This window comes from Sarcophilus harrisii, chromosome 2, assembly GCF_902635505.1.
Source record: "Sarcophilus harrisii chromosome 2, mSarHar1.11, whole genome shotgun sequence".
NCBI lineage: Eukaryota > Metazoa > Chordata > Mammalia > Dasyuromorphia > Dasyuridae > Sarcophilus > Sarcophilus harrisii.
This window is the reverse complement of record NC_045427.1, coordinates 410,455,655-410,479,662: the sequence shown is the minus strand read 5'-3', so window position 1 is coordinate 410,479,662 and position 24,008 is coordinate 410,455,655.

The window sequence follows — 24,008 nt, the reverse complement described above, 5'->3', positions numbered from 1 at the left end:
GTAGTCTTGGTTCCAAGAGCTTAAGTTGCCTTCTCTGGCTTATGAATCTCCTCAACTAAATCCTGGATGAGGCTCCAAGCTTCTAGTGGGCTTCTGTCTTTAGTGGGCTTGTCCTCCTTGACCCTGAAAGTTCTTCCTTTTATATGCTCTCTTAAAGGTGTGAATCTTGTGGAATTATTGTAAGTACTAAGTACATGTAAATTAGAGAATCATTATCTCATCAATTCCATTGATTTAGCACCTTGTAAAAATCCTTACAAGGTACCACTTCACACCTCTCAGATTGACTAAAATGACAGGAAAAAATCATGATAAATGATGGGGGAGATGTGGGGGAAATGGAACACTAATACATTGTTGATGGAATTGTGTGTGGATCCAACCATTTAGGAGAGTAATTTAGAACTATGCCCAAAAGGCTATAAAACTGCTTACCCTTTGATCTTGTAGTGTCTCTATTGGGTCTATCCCAAAAGATCATAAAAGAAGGAAAAGGACTCACATGTTCAAAAAATTTTATAGCAACCTTTTTGTAGTGTCAAGGAACTAGAAATTAAGTGGATGCCCTTTAGTTGGGGAATGGTTATGGTATATGAACGTTATGGTATATGAATGTAATGGAATATTATTATTTTATAAGAAATAATAAGCAAGCTGATTTCAGAAAATCCTGGAAAGACTTAAAGGAACTGATGCTAAGTGAAGTGAACAGAACCAAGATAACACTGTTATAGTAAAAGAAGATTATGTGATAATCAACTGTAATTGAGTTGGCTCTGTTTAACAATGAGGTAATTCAGAACAGTTCTTGAGGTGGAGAGAGCCATCTGCATCTAGAAAGAGGACTATGAGCACTGAATGTGGATCACAACATAGTATTTCCACCTTTTTGTTGTTTGCTTGTTTGGTGGTTTTTTTTTTTTTCCTTTTTCATGTTTTTTTTTTTTTCCCTTTCAATTTGATATTTTTCATGCAGCATGACAGATATGTAAATATATTTAGAAGAACTGGACATGGTTAACCTATATTGAATTGCTTGCTATCTTAAGGAGGGAGGGAGAGGAAAAGGAGAAAAATTTGGAACAGAAAATTTTGCAAAGATGAATGTTGAAAGCTATCTTTGCATGTATTTGAAAAAATAATAAAAAAGCAATTCCTTTTTTAAAAAGAAGTAGGTAATAAAAGTTCTGATGATCATGATGATAATTAATATTTATATAGTGTTTTGACTTGTCCAGGGTCATACAGCTAGTATGAACTTGAGGCTGGATTTTAACTCAGGTCTTCCTCATTCCAAGTTCGGCATTCTATTTGCTTATTTGTATAGGGGTTCCCATTACCTCCATTTAAAGTCTCATAATTTTAGATCAGAAAAGGATCCTACCCAATATGTAGTTCAATCCTCACATTTTATAAGTGAGGAAACTGATGCTCTGTGAGATTAAATGATTGTTCCAGGATGGTATAGAAAGGAGTCAAACTACAATTCAAACCCACTCTTATAAATAAAATGAGGATTGAAGGGATGCCCATAATTTGGGGAATGGCTGAACAATTAGTGTTACATAATTGTGATGGAATGCTATTTTGTTATAAGAAATGATGAACTAGATATTTTCAGAAAAACCTGGAAAAACTTACATGTATTGATGAAAAGTGGAAGACGTAGAACCAGGAGAGCATTGTATAAAATGACAATGATATTATAAGATTATCAATTGTAAATTGGCAGCTAGATCCAAGACAATAGTGAAGAACTTATCATAAAAAATGATATCCATTTCCAGACAAAGAACTAGTGGAATCTGTATAAAAATTGAAATATACTTTTTTTTAAAACTTTCTTTATCTTTCCTGATTTTTATTTTGGTCTGTGTTTTCTCTTTAAATATGACTAGTATAGAAACATATTTTATATGTCTACTCATGTATATAACCTATGTCAGATTGTTTGCTTTCTCAATGAGGAGAGTGGCGAGGGAGGCAGAGGACTTAAAACTCAATTTTAAAAATGAATGTTGAAAATTGTTTTCATGAGTAATTTTAGGGAAAATAAAATGTTATTTTTTTAAATGTGGAAACTGAAGCTAGGAGAATTTAAGTGCCTGTGTTCATAGAGATACTAAATATCTGAGTCCAGATTTAAAATCAAGTTTTCTCAACCCTCAAATTCAGTACTTTTCATTAGGCCACAATTACCTCTCCTAAATGATATATCTCTGCAATTCTTTTGCTCCTTAGAAAAATACTAGTTGTTTGATCAGTCAAGTAAATCAGAAGGGAGAATAACTACATAATACTCCATATGGTTCTCTTGCTAATTTAGGCTAGATAGAACTGGCTGTCTTATGTAAAGTTAATATTAAGATACTTCATTAGATAGAGGAAGGAGATCAACTCCAATGGGAATCATCATTTTATCTAGAACATTAAGGAAGGAGGAGAAATTCTGGAACACATAGGCTTTGTAAAACAGGATTGTCTATAGCCTTTCAGCAAACAGCATGAGGAAAATGGGTAGAGTAAAATTGAAAGGATATAGGAGAAGAAAGAAGAGTTCTTAAAGGGAAAAGTGTCAAAATAAACTATATGCCCTTTATCTTTACCTAAGAAATCAGTGTGGCAATGATCAACTTAAAATATCAACTGCATGCTTTTCCCAATTAATTCCTGTCTTTCTCCTGGTTAGTAGAGGAGGGGAAGAGTGAAAGAGAAAAAGAAAAATTGGTGGGGTGTTGGGGTGGTGATGATGAAGGATAAAGTCTGTCTCACTGGGGTAAAAGTGAAATACAATCCAGCATAGGCTGAAAACCATTAACAAGCTGCCCCCAGGAACTTAGCAGCAGGCTTTGTCATGGCAGCCCAGTGCAGGCTTTGGGAGTGGCTGAATGGGTGCTGTGATTATCAAGATCTCAGCCATAGACTATAAGAGTGGCAGACATCTACTCAGAGGGAAATTACAGAAGACACTTTGTTGGCACTGGGTACAAAACTTTGTTGCATTGCTCATAAAGTAATCTGGGCTGAAGGGCTAAAGGGGTAAAAACACTAGCACTAGGCTAGATAGAGTTCATAGATACAGGGGGTCAGGATCCTGGTTAGAGTTCCAACATAGGAAAGACTGCTTGTGGTTGCTCACAGAGCAGAGCATGGGCCAGGGTAGTAGTAATCACACTTCTCCTAAATCATTTTACCTTTCAAGTACTGAAAATGTATAGACTCCCAGAATTAGGGCTACAAATAATAGCATGAAAAATCTGAAGCTTGGAAGAGTGGCTCCTCTACACCAGAACCAAAACCCAATTTTAACAAAAAGGTAAAAGTCAAGAAGTGGCTAGAAAAAATTATCAAACAACAACAATAAAAGGAGCTAGAACAAAGAAAGTTACAATGGTCTCAGGGAAAATCAAAACACAAACTCAGATGAGGATAATAGTGTCAAAATAGCTACACACAATAAAAAATGTGAATTTGTCTCAGACCCCCAAAAAGAACTGATAGAGCTCAAAAGGGATTTTAAAAATCAAATAAGAGAAGTAGAGGAAAAATTGGAGAAAGAAACAAGAGTGATGTAACATAATCATGAAAAAATGTCAATGGTTTAATAAAGAAAGCACAAAAAATGGGAAGAAGTATATAAAAAACTCACTGAAGTAAGCATTTCCTTTAACAGTATGGAAAAGGAAGCGCACAGTCTCACTGAAGAAAATTATTCCTCAAAAATTGTTGTTGGGAAAATTGTTCCATGAGACATTAAGAAAAATTGAAGCAAAATCAAAAGAATGAAAAAAGTGAAATATCGCATTAGAAATGGTCTCAGGGAAAATCAAATCAGTTGAAAGAATTTACTGATCACCTCATAAAACAGATGCCAAAATGAAAACTTTCAGGACTATTATAGCCAAATTCCAGAGCTTTCAAGTTAAGGAGAACATAATACAAGCATCCAGAAAGAAGTAATTCAAATATGGAAATAGTCAGGATAGCACAATTTTAGACAGCTTCTATGTTGAAGAATGGAAGGGCTTGAAATGCAATATTCCAGAAAGCAAATGAGTTAGGATTGTAATCAAGAATTACCTACCCTCTGAAATTTAATGTAATTTTTCAAGTAAGAAATGGATATGGAACAAAGAAGTCTCTCAAGCATTTCTGATGAAAAGATCAAAACCAAACAGAAAATTTGATTTTTCTTTTTGCTGAGGCAATTGGGGTTAAGTGACTTGCCCCAGGGTCACACAGCTAAAAAAATGTTAAGTGTCTGAGACCAGATTTGATCTCAGATCCTCCTGACTTCAGGGCTGGTGCTCTATTCAATGCACTACCTAGATACTCCGGAAAATTTGATTTTGAATATATGACTCAAGAAAAGCATGAAAACTTTAAACAGCAAAGATAAATCATAAGGGATTCAATTAGGTTAACTGGCTTACATTCTTCTATCAGAAAATTATAATACTCAGAACTTCTAAGAACTTTATCATTATTAGGGTACTTAGATGGAGTATTCAACTATGATAGGATGATAGCCAAAAAACAAAACAAAACAAAAAAGGAGTAAGAAATAGGAATGTCCTGGGAGAAGGGAGAAGAGAAAGGGAGAATGGAATAAATTACCTGACTTAAAAGATGGATGAAAATGCTTTTATAGTAGAAGGGCAAAATTGGGGCGAGGTGGACAATGCTTGAATTTTATTCTCAATGGAATTGGCTAAAAGCGAGAACAACATACACACTCAGTTGGGCATGGAAACCTAGCTTACCCTACAAGGAAGTAGGAAAAGAGAGTAATAAGAACAGGGACAGTTGATAGAAGGGAGGGGCAGATTGAGGGAAACAATGGTCAGAAGCAAAATACTTTTGAGGAAGGACAGGATAAAAGAAAATGGAGAGAGGGAGACAAAGACAGAGAGAGGAACAGAGAGACAGGTAGAGAGACAGAGAAAGAGAGAAAGATACATTGAGAGAGAGAAAGAGAGAGAGAGAAAGAGAGAGAGAGAGAGAGAGAGAGAGAGAGGAGAAAAGAAGAAGAAATGGAAAAGAGAAATTCTCTTTAAAATAATTGTACACAATATAAAAGAGTTGGGAGTCCACCCACCAAGAGAAACCTAGGAACCATATGAACACAATTAGCAACTTTTCACAAAAATACCGAGCCAAATAATTAGAAGAAAATTAATTGCTCATGGAGGAGTTCTGGGATGGTGGAGTAAAGTCAGGAAGCTGCTGGAGCTCTCCCAATTTCCCTTAAAAACCACATGAAATCAAGCTTCCAGAGTCTGATAAAATGAAACCACTTTCCAGCTCAAAATATACTGGAAAAATTTTAAGAAAGGTCAGTCTCACTGGGGTGAAAAGAGTGTTCAGCCCAGATCAAACAGACTCTGGGAAAGCCAGTGAGAGAGTCTTAATCACAGCAAATCAGCAACTTAAATCATCAGTCATAGTTCAGTAGAGGAGCAAATTAGTGGAGCAGCTTTCAATCCCAAATCAGAAGGCAAACTCCCGGGAACCAGACTGTTTCCTGAAAAGAGCAGGTAAAGCAATCCTCAGCAAACACAAAGGATCCCTGTGCTCAAAACCAAGGCTCAGCTGCATAGGAAGCTTGGGACAGCACCACCTTTAACCTGGGAGCAGAGCTCTACCTTAAAAGTTTAAAAAAAAAAGAGTAAATACCAAAAGAAAAGGAAAGAAAATGAACAAGAAACAAAAAAGAAACTTGACCATAGAAAGCTACTATGGTGATAGAGCAGACCAAAACACAACCTCAGAGGAAGACAGTGTCCACAGAAGAAATTTCAAAGAGTGAGATAAATTCATCTCACATCCAAAGAGGCTTCTTGGAAATGTTCATAAAAGATTTTAAAAGGCAAATGAGAGAGGTAAAAGAAAAAATAAGAAAAGAAATGAGATGTATGCAAGAGAGAGTCAACAATTTGGAAAAGGGAGGAAAAAGCTGTCTGAAGAAAGAAAAATTGTCCTTAAAAAATAGAATAAACCAAATGGAAAAAGAGATATGAAAGATAACTGTAGAAAATCATACATTAAAAACCAGAACACGGCAAATGGAAGCTAATGACTTTGTGAGACAGCAAGAATCAATCATACAAACTAAAATGAATGAAAAAATGGGGGAAAAAATGTGAAATACTTCATTGGTAAAACAGCAGATCTGGAAAATTTAAAAATTATTGGCCTACCTGAAGGCCATACAAAAAAAAAAAAATCTTCGATAGCATTCTACAAGAAGTTATTAAGGAAAATTGCCCCAATATTCTAGAAACAGAGGGGGAAATACTCATTGAAGAATCCATTAATTGCTTAATTGCCCATGGACAAGTCAAGATAATTTAATAAAAAAGACAATTCTACCTAAATTCATTTAACTACTTGGTGATATACAAAGTACCAAAAATTACTTCATAGAGATAGAAAAAAATAATAACAAAATTCACTTGGAAGAAAAAAAGTAAAGACTAACACGGGATTTCATGAAAAAAAAATGTGAATAAAGATAACCTGGACTTCAAATTATATTACAAAGCAGTAAAATCATCAGAACAGTTTGGTACTGGCTTAATGATAGCTTCCTCAATAAAATTGGTTGATTATACAATACACAGCAATAAATGATCCTAGTAATCTAGTTTTTGAAAAGCACAAAGATCCCAGATTTTGTATGATGTGATCTTTTGGGAAAACTGGAATGCAATTTGGCAAAAACTAAACATAGAATAAAATTTTATACTATAAGCCAAGATTAGGTTAAAATAGATACAAGGTTTAGGCATAAAAGAGTAATATAATATAAACAAATGAGGGGAACATAGAACAGTTTACTTCTTGGATGTAGAAATAAGAGAAGATTTATAACCAAACAAGAGATAGAAAGAATTGTACAATATAAAATGAACAATTTTGGTTACCTTAAACTAAAAAAGATTTTACATAAACAAAACCAATTTGGCAAAAATTAGAAGGAAAGAAGAAAATTGGAAAATACTTTTTACAAATTTCTCTGGTAAAGACCTCATATCTAAATATAAAGAGACCTGAGTCAAATTTATAAGAATATGTGTTATTCCCCCAATTAATAAATACTCAAATGATATGAACAAGAAAATTTTAGATGAAAAAATCAAAGCTACTTATAGTCATATGAAAAAATACTCTAAGTCAATTAGTTAAATAATGCAAATCAAAACAACTCTGAGATTCATTTCACACTTATCAGATGGCTAATAAGAGAAAAAATGGAAATGACAAATGTTAGAGGGAATATAGGAAAATTAGTACTTTAGTGCATCATTGGTGGAGTTATGAATTGATCAAACCAATTTAGAAAGTAATTTGGAAGTATATCCAAAGTGCTATCAAATTGCACATACCCTTTGATCTAATCCCTAAAAAGGAAAATGCTCTCTATATACAAAAATATTTAGAACAACTCTTTTTATAATGGCAAAGAATTAGAAATTGAAGGAATGCTCATCAATTGGGAAATAACTGTACAAATTGTGGTATATGATTATGACAGAGTAGTATCTTGCTATAAGAAATGATGATCAAGATACTTTCAGGAAAAAAAAACCTGGAAAAAACTTACTTGAATTGGTACAAGTGAAGTGAGCAGAGTTAGGACTTCATCATGCACAGTAACAGAAATAGTCGTCTAACCTCAGTAATACAATGATCCAAGACAATTTTGAAGGACATGAAAAATACTATTTACCTTCAGTGAATGGAATCTGAAAGCCTATTGAAGCATACTTCCTTTTACTTTATTTCTGGCTTCTTGTTTGTTTTTTCTGTGTTTTCTTTTACAACACTACTAATATGAAAATATACTTTTCATGACTAAATAGGTATATGTTTCAAATTTCTTGCCGTCTAAGGAAGGGAAAGGAAAGAGAAACTTTGGAAGTCAAAAAAAAATTTTTTAAATGAATGTCAAAATTCATTTTACATGTAAGTGGAAAAATAGTTTTAAAAAAGAAACAGAGTTCTATAAGATTCTGGAGAACCTTGAATATTAAGCAAATACATTTGAATTTTACTCAGATTCAATAGAATCTTCCTCATAGAGATAAGAGACCTCAGAGACTGTTTAGGTCAACCACTCATTTTGTAGGTCAGGAAATAAAGCCTGGGGAGAATAAATTACCTACTTGGGACCATACAGATTTGAACCCATCTCCTCTTTCTCCAAAGCTGATACTTCATTCTTTGACCAGAGGAGGAAAATGAGCAAATTTGAGAAAGATATAAATCTTTCTCTAGAAGACTTCTCTAGAAGTCATATGAAAAATTGATAGGAAAGGGGGAGAAAATGAAAGTGGGAGCCTATTAAGATGTTGATGGAATTGTATAGTTGAACTATAATGAAATTGGGGCAGGGACAGAGATGGTGTTTGTATTGGAAGGAATTTATGACAGCATGAATATAAGTAATATGAGAGAGGAAAAAATGAAAGCTCTAAGAGGATATTTAGTTCAGTGGAGAGAACAAAGACCCTGCAGTCACAGGATATGAGTTCAAGCCTTACCTTTTATAATAAATACCTAAATGATCTTGGTTCTATGTGATCCATAGCTCAATTTCTTTATCTATAAAATGATGACATCCAAATAGATAGTCTCTGAATTTCCTTTTGGCTCTACAGCTATGATCCTGTAACCTGGATTCAAATCCCAATTATACTATTTACTATGTGACCTTCGGCAAGGCAAAACTCTTCTGGGTCTCATTTTTCTCATCTGTAAAATGATGGGGTTAGTTTAGATAGCTTCTATCATTTCTGACTACTAAACTTGTGATTTTATAATCAAATGCTGTCAAATATATAAGATTGAGTGAATGTTTCTGTAACACTGAAATAATGAAGTAAGAAGGAATAAATGTCTAAGGAGAAAAGTTAATGTAATGACTTTATTTGGGGAATTGTTAAACTTTAAGTTCTGGTGCATCTCAGAATATCCTTTAGATAGGTGAGGTTGTGAGTATGGAATGCAAAGAACTGTCAGAGAATCAGGAAAGGGGATAGCTAAAGTCTTAGGAATAGATGATATTATTGAGAGAATAGTGAAAGTAAAGATAGATGAAGGACAGAGTTTTAGAGCACATATATTAAAGGCTGTGATACAGAAGATTATTATTGGTTTTGTTTGCTCTCTTTTCTTGAAGAAGACCACGGAATCAGGGAGGTTATGCAATGATATACAGACAAATTGGATACAGAGAATGCAGAGCCTTTGAAGGAGATGGCAGGAAGTCCTTAGCTATTTGAATAATGCCTTCTTAAAGCTTGTACCTTCTTACCAGTTTATGAAAAAGTGCTGTTCTTAGCTTAGGGTACTGAAGGCTTCTAGAGTCCTGACACAGTTCAGGTTGATGTTTTGTTTGTGTGAGTAAAGTAGAAAGTGGGGTAGAGATTCACCAAAGTTTTCTGGATCATCCTTGATCAGGGCAAGCCCTGAGCAGGCTGCAGCATTAGAAGGACATCAAAGCTTTTCTTACCTATATGAACTCCAAATTCAGCCCAAGGTGGGAAGGAGAGTGGGAAGTCAAAGACTGTTGCAGAATAGAATGGGAATCGACTAAAACAGAGCTGCAGTCTGACTTGACTTTGAAGTGATAAGACTGAGTGGGAACATATTTATTTCTTCATTTTCCAGCAGCTTGGCACTTTAGAATGCAGAAATCTAATCAGTGACTGTTTTCATACTTTCTGTCCCTCCCTATCACCACCACTTTTTTGATTAAATAAGCTGTCCTTTCCTCTGGCTAGGTTTCCTGGACACTTTTTACATCCACTTCTAAGGATAAAATTAATAGATATTGTAGAACTTGAAGGCATCTTAGAGACCATGTGGTCCAATCCTTTAATTTTATAAAAGAAGAAAGTGAGACCTAATGAAGTCAAGTGATTTGCCAAGATCACATAGGTAACAAGGCCTGTGACTCTGAGTTCAGTATAATTTCCATCTCAGAATATTTCCTTCTCCATCAAAAATTATAACTTTGATTCCTTCTCTAGTAGTCATCCCATCACCCACTTATCCACCACTGTGCAATATGCAATTAAATTTTGGCATACGGTGCTAGGAAATTGCTAGGTATTTAAATAGCCTGATTGTATATTTTTTTTGTCTGGCCTGTATCCAGTAGGTAGAACTATCCTCCAAAACAGATTTAGCTCAGGGGAGTGCAATGATGGAATGTACACCTTTATAGGTAGAGCACTCCCTGTCTCTGGAAATAATTAAAGCAGAGGCTGGATCATCATTTGTCAGGGATGTGAAATATAAAGTACTTTAGGCAAGAGCTGTTTTACTTTTGACTTTGTGTCCAAAGAACGATGTTTAGTATACAGGAAATATTTAATATACATTTATGGGATGATTGATTAATGTTACAGAAGTAATTGTTTCATCAGATAAATATGGGAGGCTGGATTAGAAGTTTATTAATGTCCTTTCATCCCTAAGATTCCATAAACCATTCCATAGTTATATGAATCTTTGATTTCTTTTGTACAAATGCCAGTACAGACCACAAACCCACCCATGAGTTTCTTTATCTTTATGAGTTTCTATTTTCAAAAATAATTCATCCCTAATTATGGACTTCATGCTTAACCAGGGTGATTCACAAAACAGATACAAAAGTCAAATTAACACACAAAGTACATTGAGACCTATCAGAGTTTGTGTTCTGAAGGCATACTTTTGAGAAATCAGGGTCCCTCCCTGCCTGCAATGAAGTATTAGAGACAGCCTTTAGAGACTTTACCACACCTCCCTTAACACAAAGTAAACTATCTTAATTTGCCACATCTAAGTTTATTCTCTGATTTATTATTCTACCTAAGGCAGTATTCTTGCTCTGCCAGCCTCCATAGACAGCTATTTACAGCATTTCTTCTGCATCTCCCTTTACCCTGGATAAACCTTTAGATACATAATAAAGGGAGCCATATTGTTTAAGCACTAGGAATTGAAGGGGCAAAAAGTTTGTTTGACAGTCTTGTTCCTCAACCTTTGGCCCCAGAAAAGCAGAAATGGCTCAGTTCCTTCTCAACTTGGCAACCAAGCTTCTTCTGGTCTCTAGGGTAAAAGCAAACTCTCTATCCTATGATTTAAAGTCCTTTAGAAACCATTTCCAACATACTTCTCCTGGCCCATATCCAGCATAAACTCTATTCTACTGTGAATTCCAGTTTCACTTGATGATTAGCTGTTACCTAAACTCAGCCATCAGATAGGATGCTACCTACAAAATCCCTTCTTTTCACCACTGCTTCTCATATTCATTATCTTTATTCAGTGCCTAGTTGTACTATCACCTTCTTTATGGAACTGTTAAATTTGCATCTCCCCAATAGTTATTATTTCTCTCCCCCACCGATTGTATGTCTGAGTAAATTCTGAACTCCTCAAAACACTAGACTGTTTAATTTTTATATCCATTGTATGTATAATTAGTAGAATGTAGAAGTAGTAAAATGTAGAATTTATACATAGTAGGTACTTAATAAATATTTTTAAATTCATAGAATTTAATAAAATAAAGAATAAAAAATAGATTCATAGAAAAAAGTCACAGCTATATCTGGTCCCACAGGTTCATGGTTATGAAGATGACAGGATTTCTGGGGTTCTGGGTGGTCTGAAAGTCATTCTTCAATCAATGAGCAATTATTTCTTGTTCATTTCTACTATAAAAGGTGCTGTTATGAATATTTGATATATATATGGGATCTTTTTTTTTCTATCTATGGCCTCCTTAGGTCATACAACCTTTCAAGATATCTTTGAAAGAACACAGATTGTTCCCATAATAACATTATTCATTTTCTACCACAATAGAAATTGACTTTCCATAAAGTCATTCCTAAAACAAGCTATCAAGACAAGCAATAGCTAGACTCTAAAAGATGGATCAATGAAAAATAATAAAATCTTTCTAATATGACTAGCTCATTGTGAATATATAAATCCATTCTTTCATAAAAGATAAAATGGGAAGATTAGCTAACACACTAAATAACAAAAGCAGGAACTAAAAATATCTGGACAAGTTATATACTTGGGCAGAACCTAATGTAATAGAGGGTCTCATTCAGTTTTGTACCTTTTTGCTACCTGGGTTCAATGAGAGATATTGGGGAATAATTATAATTGTACAAATATAGTCATAACTTCCATTCTAGGGCACAATCTCCTCCTAGTAAGAATTGAAAACACAACAGAAAAACATTTAATTGACACACAATAAGAAGGGAAATAAAACAATATAATCATTCTCACCTCAAACATATAAATGCTTTTTATTTCACATAAGATCACAGACTGGCAATAAAAAGGAAAAACTCCTTGAAGAATGCATAGAAGGGTAAGGAAACCATCTTTCCTGTGCAGCTGGAAAAGGGACAGAATAGATTCAGTCTTTTCACATCTCCTCTTAACTCAGCTAGCATGGAGATATGAGCAAACCGCTAAGAAGTCTTGGTTAGCTATAGAGTCAACAGCATTCTGCTGAGACTCCTGGGTTCTAGAACACCAGGGCTGTGGCACTCTATGAAATTCCTCTTCTCCTCTCTCTGATAGAAGTCCAGTTTGTTAATTTCTTACTCCCCTAATCCCTGTCCACTAACTATTCCATTCTTAACTCATAAGCATTCAAATATGATGTGAGCTCTAATTCTGCTGCACAATCTATTCACAGACTAAGCAGAAATGCTAGATAAAACAGAAAAGTATGTAATTGAAAGAGAATAGCAAGGCAATAAAAAGGGAAAATCAAGTAGTGGAGTGATTCTCCATCTTCCCCACCCCACATTCATAAATGTTAACATTCTCCTCTAGATTCTCCTCTAGCAGCTATACTGGAGAAGGTAATGACTCTAAAAAACTTAAACAAGTCAGAGAAACCTTTTTCTTATGTTCAGGCAGTTAGGATGAGAGGGAAATTTTAAATTGTTTTATATTTTCTCTCCACATAAACTCAGAAGCAAAACAGAAGTCTGCTGAAGTCTCAGTTACATACATTGACCTTGCTAATACCATAATTGAGTGAAGAAATTTTGCCTTGAGATGCAACTGTTCTGAACTCAAGATGCAATGTCTTAGATAGTGGATTTCTATGAATTTTTCCTAGTGCTCTCTGGGTCATAAACAACATAATACTCTTTTGTGTGTGCCTCAGTCATGCCTACTATATGGACAAGATGAGAGTTTAAAAGTAAAACTTCTAAGCTAGGTTCAAAAAAGTGAGTAGTAAATGTAAAAGAAAGGAGAATGGCAGACAATTGTAAGAAAAAAAATCTGGGCATTTTAGTGGATCTCAGGGTTATTATTATGTAGCAATACATCTTAAAAATAAACCAAACATTATCTTAGGCTTTATTACTAGGAACATAAGCATAATTTTAGAAAGAAAAGACATCATTTTCACTGGGCTTTACATTAGTAAGACCCCACTTATGACTATTGTGTTCATTTCTGGGCAACATATTTGATGGAGGATATTAACAAACATCATGTTTGTTAATCATGTTTAACATAACAATGTTAAACAATCATGATCAAAATGGCAAAGGAACTAGATACTTTGTTATTTAAGGATTAGTTGAAGGATGAATAATTTTTGTTGTGTTTTCGGCAGAGGGGTTCAGGAGAACAGTAGCATTATCATTGTCTTTAAACTCTACAAGGATTATCATGGAAAATTTGAAATTAGTCTTCTTCTGTTTATCCCCTTAAATAAAAATCTGGAATCATGGTGGAGGGCAGACTATAGGTAGAAATGTACAAACAATGAGAGCTAGACAAGAAAATAAAGGGTGCTTCAGAAAGTAGAGGATTCCTTATCATAAAAGGTCTCTAGGCAATTGGCATTGATCACTTGTCATGATAATTGTCCCTTACAAGTCAAAGTTTTATGAATATTCACAATCTCTCTCTGGAAAAATTTGTTTTATTAAACATATATATGTATACACACATATATGAATATTTGTATTTATGTATGTACATATCTATTTCTCTCTTTCCATCAGTAGATGCATGCACATGTTTTAGTGACATATCTATTGTTAAAAATGAGATTATATCTAGAAAGATTTCTTAGGAAGATAAATGGCTTGTTGATAAGATTTAGACTCAGGAAATGCTGACATTTTAAGCTTTAATATGTGAACTATGAGGTCATTCCTGGTGCTCTTCAGCAAATGGGAAGTCAGAGCAAAGTCCAAATGAACACAAGTCATAAATCTCCAGCTTTGTCATGAGTTATTTCAATGAGCACACCACCATTCACCCTATACCCTGTGCTCAAATCCTTGTACTTTTTCTTGGTTTCTCTCTCTCATCTCCCATATCCAATCACTTATCAAATTCTATTTTCTCTCTCAACCTCAATTCCAGTTTCCTCTAATATAAAATGAAGGTATTCTCACCTTCAGTTTGTTTATATTCCATGTTCCAAGAGTCCTTTCTTCCAGTTCTGACATTCTATGCTTTAAAGCATTGCATTTGGAATCAGGAAAATCTGAGTTAAAATCCCACCTCAGACACTTAATAACTTTGTGACCCAAGATTATGACGTTTCAATTTTGTCACCTGTAAAATGAGGAGTTTGGAATTGATGGCTCTAAGGTCCTTGAAGCTCTAGTTAATAAGGCTATGATTCTATGTCAAGTTGCTTACAATTTAGACATGCTAATTTCTTTGTTGTAAGGTCCCTTATAACTCCAACAATCTATGTTCTAGGATTCCATTATTTTATTGATACAGTTCAGAGACAATGAGAAAATGAAAATAAGAGAAATGGAAATAAATGGATGAATAAATAAATAAATAAGAAATAAGAAAACAAGCAAATTGGAGTATACTTTCCATGTGGGAAATGAGATAGACAAAAGATGTAGGGATAGACTTTAGAGAGCCAAGTAAATGATCTTAATAGGTTCTCTTGGAGAAGAGGGCACTCTGTTCCTGGAACATAGCCCGTCCTAGGCAATGGTGTGGTTCCACTAATTTCTGATGAGAGATTCAGATTCTTGCCTCTTACAAAGGCACAGAACAATTAATTTCTTTGCCCTAGTCATCATTGTTTTCTTGCACTTGTCCTTGCCATGCTCTTTTTCCACAAAGCTTTAGAGGCAAAATAAAAATGTGGCTTATGTGTGATTATTTAGGGGAAAAAACAGTCATGGTCAGACTACCTCAGTATTTCCTGCAGTGAAGTGAGGTAAGGTGGGAAAGAAAATGTAGTAGATTTAGGAAAGCACAGCTTTCCTGAATGCAAGTTTCCATAAGCAAATTTGAAAATTGCTATTACTCTCTTGTTATAAAAAGAGGTGAAAGGAACTGCTTTCTGGAAACTATCATGCAGAGATAGATGTTATACAGTCTCCACCCCAAAAGCAGAGTTAACAAATGGCAGTAATTAGGAAAATCCTTCCATGGGGTATGGGAAGCTTAATCTTAGTACAGGGTAAAGCCTGAAAATGCCAGGGGTTGATATCCAAGGAGTTCACAAGTGGGCTTGTCTATTAAAAGTCAGAGGCAATATGTTGAAGCTGAATAAGCCAAAACACATCAAATGTAGGCTGTTGCCATTCTGTCAAGACTCAAATTATTTTCCAGAAATGTAGGCTTTTGTAATCCAGAGGCTTTTCTCCCTGACCTGATTGTCAGTAATGTCCTACTCTTATTGATGCAGGAATAAAAGGTGGGGGGATCACTACTACAGTAACCCCCATGTCCCACTGTCTACTACTGCATAGACCAGCCCATCAGAGATATAAACATTGTTATCTTCCCTCTATTAATTATCTCCCATTTATCCTGGATGTGAATATCTTGTTTCTACATAATTGGTTTCATGTTGTTTTCCCAATTAAAATGTGAGCTGCGTGACAACAAAGAACAGCTTATGTCTTTCTTTATATGCCCAGTATTTAACACAGCACCTGGAACATAGTAGGCATTTAATAAATATATGATTATTGATTGTGTCTGTGTTATATTTCTTTGGGTTTTTTCATTTTGGGTTTTAAGTTGAATATTTAATTTTTAAACTTTCTAACAGGATATTATGGCAACTAGAAATTTCATGTCCTTGATATCTCCTCCAGGATTGAGCTAAAAATATAAATCCTTAATTTAATTCAATTCAGCTAACATGGATTTCTACTCTGTGTAAGATACTGTATTATGAGCTGAGGATACAGAGATGAAAAATCAAGCATCTTCTCTCCTTGAGGAGCTTATGTTCTTGGCAGGAGAAGGGAGGTGTTGGGAGATTTGGGTGAAAATTGTCAGTTTCTGAGGTATATTTCCCTGTCATTGTACAAATATATCTGGCATCTGAAACCATTTTTATAGTATCCATCCCACAGATATCATTACTATGCCTTGGGTATCTTCACTTGATGTACAGTACCTATGACAACTTAAATGCTCACATCCCATGAAAACAGGGAGAACTCCTAAGAAAATGATAATACTGTGCATTACATTGAATACACTTGGTTTTAATGAGTTTAAAAGAGCATGAAAACTGATGGTCTGTTGAGCTATCTTTTCTAATAGGGAAAGTGATATGGGAAAGAAATAAATGCACATAAGTTGAGCATTAACAAAGTCAGCATTCTTGGAAGTAAAATTTAAGATTTTCAAGCATAGCACCAAGATTATCTCATTTTTAAAAAATGAATATGTCTCTGAAATTCATATTCACAAAAGAAAAAATCATATTCACTACATATTATTTTTTCATCAACTTTTTGAGAATGAAGTAGAGTTCTAGGTACTTTTTTGTCAGTTTTGAAAATATAGGAAACTATATAAAATTTAAAATATATGTAAAATAGAAAAATAGAAAATTTAGCATTTCAAAGTTTGCAAAACACTTTACATATGTCATTTTATTATATCATCATAACAACCCTGCAAGATAGATGTTATTATTATCCCCATTACATATAAAGAAACTGAGACAGAAATTAAATGACTTGTCTTGAGCTTCACGAACTCAGGTTTTTGTGACTCCAAATGCTATGCTCTATACAACTGTACCACTCAGCTGCTGAATTTGGTAGAGGGGTGGACCATATGACTTCAAGTGATCCTTCTATCTATCTACTTTTATAATGTATATCTGGGATGCTAGACTAAGAGCCTATATCATGTGCACCAACGTTTACTCAGTTTACTTAATTGACGTAAGGTTTTTGACTAAAAAATCCTCACAGAAGTATAAAGTCCTTCCCTGTGGTTCTCCTTCCATGGTTCAACATACAGAATAAATTTTGACACAAAATAATCATCCAATATAACCTCCTAATTTTACATGTTAGGAAAATGAGGCCCAAGGAGGCCAAATAGTTTATCAAAAATCACTAATCAAGTAAGTGCTAGAATCAGTATTTGAATAGTAGTCTTTTGACTACAGAATCAGTTCTATTGTACTTTTCAGTATTTCTCATACTCTGTGAGATGTTCTATGGACCATAAAATGCCCAAATGGCTAAACATGCTACTGGTTTACCCTGAAATACCCAAGCTATGTAGTATTTTTTATTTACCTGAAAGAATAGGACTGGGTATGTAATGGGGTTTAATTTTTCAGCAGATGCTGTTTACAAAGAGTTGCTGGGGAGAGTTTGTCTTTGCTTGGGGTTACACATTACAATGCTGTTTCTCTGGTTTCCTTATAATTACTTTTAGTGAACTAATTTTTACTTAATAGACTATTACAAAGCCTAGTGAATTAAAATTGCAGATTTTTTAACTGCTACAACAATTTGCATTTCTTGATAGGTTTGATTTTTTTTCTAGTTGGAAAGAATGTACCCAAAGCAAAATCTCTAGAGGATTGCAGGGTAAGCAAGAGCACTCAGCAGAGCAGAGTATTTCTTTTGATTAGCTAAGAAATTGGTCTGATGCCCATGGCCAAGAGTCAAATATTGAATCATTCTGACTTCTGATTAGTTAATCAGAGCCAGTAGCAGGTAAACGGGAATGTAAGACACCTTCTGCCAGAGATGCTTTTACAGATAGAGACATTTATTAATATCTAGCAAAGTTCTTTAATTCATTTTGACAAACATTTAATAAATTAGTATATGCCAGTCACTATATCCAGTGCTAAGGGGCACAAAAATGAAAATGGGACAGTTCTTCTCAAGGATCTTATACTGTAGTAAGGAGGGCATGACATATACTCAGATAAGTAAACAATATAGAAAGTTATATGGACAAAAAAGATAGCTAGATAAAGTTCTTTGAGAAATTTAGAAATAGAAAGAACTTTTTATTAGGAACATCAAGAAAGACTTTCTGGAAATGATGGCAACTAATTTAGACTTCTGCTGCTATTCAGATCAGGTTCTTTCCAGGATTAATGAAATGACTTTTTAGCCAGGGAACATTAAAATATGCACTGCTCTATTTGTGGAGTCCTGCCATGCCTAAGACTTATCTTGCTAGGAACACATTCTTATGGTGAAATTTATCACCTAAATAGCTCCTTTTCCATTTCTTACTGTCCTGTGTATCCAGAAATACCTCTCTTTGCAAAGCAGCAGGAATTAATGAGTTTTCAACCATCTCATCAGTGTTGTTGGGTTCACATTCTGAAGAATCTAAGAAATATTCTGAAACAAAACATAGTTAGGGATTAAGTTGGTGGCCATATTAGGTCCATAAGGACTCCAAAAGATCATAAAGAATCTAGGAAATATTCTTGGCCTGCACCATGGTGAAGGATCAGTCATTGATCATTATTTGTTCCACAAACCTTTGACTTGAGGTTAGGAGAATTGCTGGAGATAATTCTAAGGGCCAATGCAGTATGGAATTACAGAGGTTAGAGGAGCATCCTTGAGCCAAATCCATATTTGTCCCTGGAATGTTTGGTCTCTAATAAGTAGATCATATACACATTGTACATTCTTGCAAAACTCATAGGTACTTCTTCATACTATGTTGATAGTATGGTCATATCTGGATGTACTTGAAAAGCTTGTATCACCTAGCTTGAAAAGACAGGGCAGTAAGATTTAGGATAATACAGTCATAGATTTAAAGATTGCAGAGACTTTAGCGATCACTAGGTTCAACAACTTCATTTTACAGATCAGAACATCAAAGCATACAGACTTTAAATATCTTGCTCTAGTATAACATAGCTAATATAAACCTTAAATAAAAATTTAAACACAGGTGTTCATGAATACCAGCCAACATTCTACCCACAATGTTATGCTGTTTCTTAACAGTTATATCAAGGACAAAGGTGAAGCTCCTAAACTGTGCTTATGATAATAAGAGAATTTTGGGGTATTATTGGGATAGTGGTAGGTGCTAGGGAGTCAAGTACAACTAATGAAGTAAGCCCTATTTACAAATCACTTACATTCTAATAGGGAAGAAAGGTAATTTAGAATTAGCTCTTTTATAGGTTTTCTGATTTCTATTTATAGGAATGGGGAAGGGGGAAATGTATTTTACATATGAAAGTTGTCTGAAGCAAAGGTGGAGGTGATAGAAAAAGGAAAGAATAAGTGAAAGTGAAGTTAATAGCCATTTTGATTGTAATATAGAGTGAGAGATAGTCAAGAACCACATTGCAGAGGGTCTTAAATGCCAGGCTAAGGATTTTGAATTTTATCCTAGAGGCAATAGGAAAATACAGAAAGTTTTTGATCACTAGGGGATTGACATGGTCAGATGGATGCATTAAGATAATTATTCTGACAGCTTTGTGAAGGATAGATGATGGATAAGAGATGTGATTGCATGGAAACTAGCTAGGAGTCTATTACAATAGTCCAGGTGAGAAGTGATGAGGACCTAAAATAAGGCATTTGTGATGCAAATCTAGAGGACAGGAAAGCTTTGATAGAAATTATGGAAGAAAAATCTACAGGACTCAGAAATTGATTGGTATGGAGGTGGTAGGGTAAAAGACAGAAAATGGCTAAAGATTTCACTAAGATTTTGAGGCTGGATGACTCAGAGTGAGTAGGAAAGTAATTCTACCTTTAATAGAACTTGGGAAGTCAGGGGCAGACAAGATGCATGGAGAGTCTCTTGTTTCTTTTGAAATGGCATTAGAAAAACCGCCAGAGGTCATACCTCCTTCTACTAACCTCTCCTCAGGGAGGTCTACTTCTAGTATATTCCTATACACAGGGGATTAAAAAAATTGCCTCAGCCATGCTGGAAAGCATTGTTATTTTCCCTTAGGAAAACCCCCTCTGGAAAAACCAAAGGGCATAATAAAATTTAGAAACCTATTCAAATCTGAGTCAACATCAGAAATCAATAGAATTTGTCATAGCAGAATAAGGAAGCAGGTTTCAGGGACCAAGGGAAAGGGAAATAGCAAGTAGAACTATGTAGATAGATAATGCTAATATTCCTGATTCTCTGTAGCTCAACCAGATTACTCTCTAGTTCTCATGAATGAAGGCAAAATATTTAATGACTTTAGAATGGACAGTTGTCTGTGCTGGATCTAGAAGTAGTACCTGGAGATCAAAGCAGGATCCACCTCTACATTTTCTGCTAGGGCCAACTAAACTTTAGCCTCCATGACAAATCATAATATCACAAGTCTAGAGTATGGAATAAACTCAAATAGAAATGGGGGCCACTAATCCAGATATAAGTATCCTTGAGGGATACATATTGATTCAGTCTGAAGATGCAATGTCATCTGTTTTATGTTTTTTAATTTATTTTGTTAAACATCTTCCAATTATAGTTTAAATTGGTTCTGACCTACTCAGAAGCATGTTTGATACTTCCAATTTAGAGTTTTTAGGAATCTCATTGTCTATCCAAGCTTTTCATCTGATGATGAGGACTCACTATATAGTGCATGGAAGGGGGGAAGTGACCAATGAGGATATTGTTCTTAGGGTATGAACAATATATTCTGCCCAGGATTGACCAAGCTTGATGGAACTGTTTCAGGCATGTATAATAAATTCCTCTTTCCTGCTTTAGAAGTCATACAGATATTTTCTATTTCCTGTTAGTATACTATGGGGATAGAAGACACCAACTATATATATATATAACATGTGAGTTCAAGTAAGCAACTTTGCTTTCTCTTTTTCTCCCTCTCTTTCTCTTTTACTCTCTTCCCTACTCACTTTTCCCTACCCCTACTACTTTCAAATGGACAAGAAGTGCTTCAACACTCTAAATGAGGAGAAATATTATTACTATACGTTAGGCAACCAGCTTCTAGGTGTACATGCAGTCCTGTTTCTTTTGTCTTGTGTTTATTTTTTCCCTAATTCTAGGTGAATGAGTATCAAAGATAGAAGGTACAAGATCAAGTTCAAATAATAAAAGCTTCCTTCAGGAACCAGTTGACAGTAGCAGAGTTCAGTGAGGAACTAGCCTATAGGAACATCCTACTTGACTCAGCCCAGCAGTGAATGTGTCTGGTAACTGAGACACTATGTATTACAAGTAAAAGAGTTATCTGTTTAGTGGCTATGCCTCTTCCAGTTGTAAACTTTGTGGAGATCGCCTAAATAGATAAGAGAATTTCCATGGCTTGAAAATACTTCCCCCTCCTCATTCCCTTGGAGGAAGAGACAGAGAGACAGACAGATAGATAGATAGATAGATAGATAGATAGATGAGGGAGAGAGGGAAAGAGGGGGGGGATATATTGACCCTACTTTAAATTTAATTATATTCCCTTTAGGGATCAAGTAGATTTAAAAAATTCTATAATAGTATTTTATTTTTCCAAATATGTACAAAGATAGTTTGCAACATTAATCTTACATAGCATGATGTAAGAAAATTCAGATTAAAAGGGAAAAAGCACAAAAAAAGAAAAAAAAAGCAAACAACAACAAAAAGTGAAAATACTATTCTTTAATCTGCATTAAATCTCCATAGTTCTCTCTGAAGGCAGATGACACTTTCCATCATAAGTCTATTGGAATTGCCTGACCAAGTGGGTTTAAAGAACAAATGGTGCACTTCCAAGTTTGAGAGGATGTTTTTGCAATTTGCCTTACCTTTTCATTAAATACTACTTGGCAAAAGCTAATTAATGCTAATTGGTTAATTGAGGTTAGAGAGATATTAAATGATTAAGCGATATTGGAGGAATAAACAGGATGGGGGTTTTGAGCAATAGGAAACGATTCCTGTACAAATAAGGTTCCTGAGTAAAAACTCATAATTTCTCAGATCAATTAGAACTATAAGGAGAGAAGTAATATGCTACAAATAGAAAAATACAGGACACTTAGATGGTGTATTGTACAGAATGCTGGACCTGGAATAAGGAAGACCTGAGTTCAAATATGAACTCAGACACTTACTAGCTGTGCAAATCACTTAATCCAGTTCGGCTCAGTTTCTTCATCTGTAAAATGAGCTGGAGAAGAAAATGGCAAATCTTTACCATAAAACCCCCAAAGGGGGCATGGAGAATTGAACACAACTGAAATGGTAGTATTTTATTACACATAGAATACAGTTAGAAAGATCAACTGTTATAAAGGACTTTCAAAACTGTGATGCCAAACTTTTGAATGAACTAACACTGCTTATTGGAAAATATACTAAGGAAAACTCTAAACTCTTCTTAGGAAAGTTTAGATTATTCTCTTCAAAGGTGCATTACTTAAGGCCATTTTCCTTGGTAATATAAAAACTATTAAGAAGATAAAGAAAATTTCTTAGGATGCTTTTACTTACCCAACCATGTTGTTCTTCATTTTCCTTATTTTTCCTTTTATTCCAAATTTCTGGGAATAGCTAAGATCAAGCTGTTAAATCATCATCATAATGCTCTGTGAAACAAAATTAAGTAATTTTTAAAAATTTTGTAGTAATCTAAATTCCCATGAACAATCAATTTCCTACATCATAAGTGGAGATAAGAAACATATACCTTTTGATACTAGATGTCTTATGTTGATCTAATCAAACACAGCTCTAGAATCCTTAGAAATTAGAAACCTGAAATATTTTTGCAGTGGTAGAGATGGGATCCTTTCTGTACAAAAAAGGAAAATTGACAACTCTTCCTTGGTGCTGACATTCCAGAGAATACTGTCTCCCTGTCTTTGAGGCTGCATTGCTATAAGCCATTTGAGGGTTGTCTTCCTTGATTTGTTAATCAGAAACCAAAGGCTTCTACATTGCCTAGGTAGTTTTAATTCAAAAAGTCTCATGACAGTAAAATTTAATCAATTCTTCTCATTTATTTCCTAGAGACCCTCCCAAATAACCCTAAATCATTTGCAAAAAGGAATGGGATGCTATTACACACCTGACTTATTAGGGCAAGAGATTTAAAGGCCAGAATCTTAGTTGGGGACAAAGAGAATTGACTAGACTTAAGCCATTTGTATCCCAAGAGGACAAAAGAGATTAGGTATCTCCTGAAACCTAGGAAGACATCATTGGCATCTTTTTATGTTTTTTTCTCTGTTGGAGGCCATATATTACTAACACCCAGCACAAGTGATAACTTACATGTCTTTACTACTCACAACTTCATGGGAAATTTTGGCTTAATAAGAGGGGAAGAGATTAAAACAGAGGGGAAGGGTGGAGTCAGAGATCCTTAAAAATTCATACATAGAACTGGTTCTTCTTGCCATGCTGCCTAACACTATTGTAAATAAGAATTAAGCCAAATTGTTGCAAGGTTTGGGATGTGAGCAGCAAGTTATATATACTTTCTGCTCATGGGAAAAGACTTTATACTGTGCCTCCTGGATTCAAAGAGTGGCAGATATGACTTGGATTCAACATCTTATACTTTTATTGCTAGTTTCATTTAAATTCATTCTTCTTCAACATGTAGTATCTATCAATATGAAGATGACAGACACACATAAAAAGGTTGTTTTTTTTTTCCTAAAGAAAAACCTGCGATAATCAAGAAAAAAATCTTTGATTTTCTGGACTTTTAGTTTTTCTTGCAACTCTAGAAATATCCTGCTCTT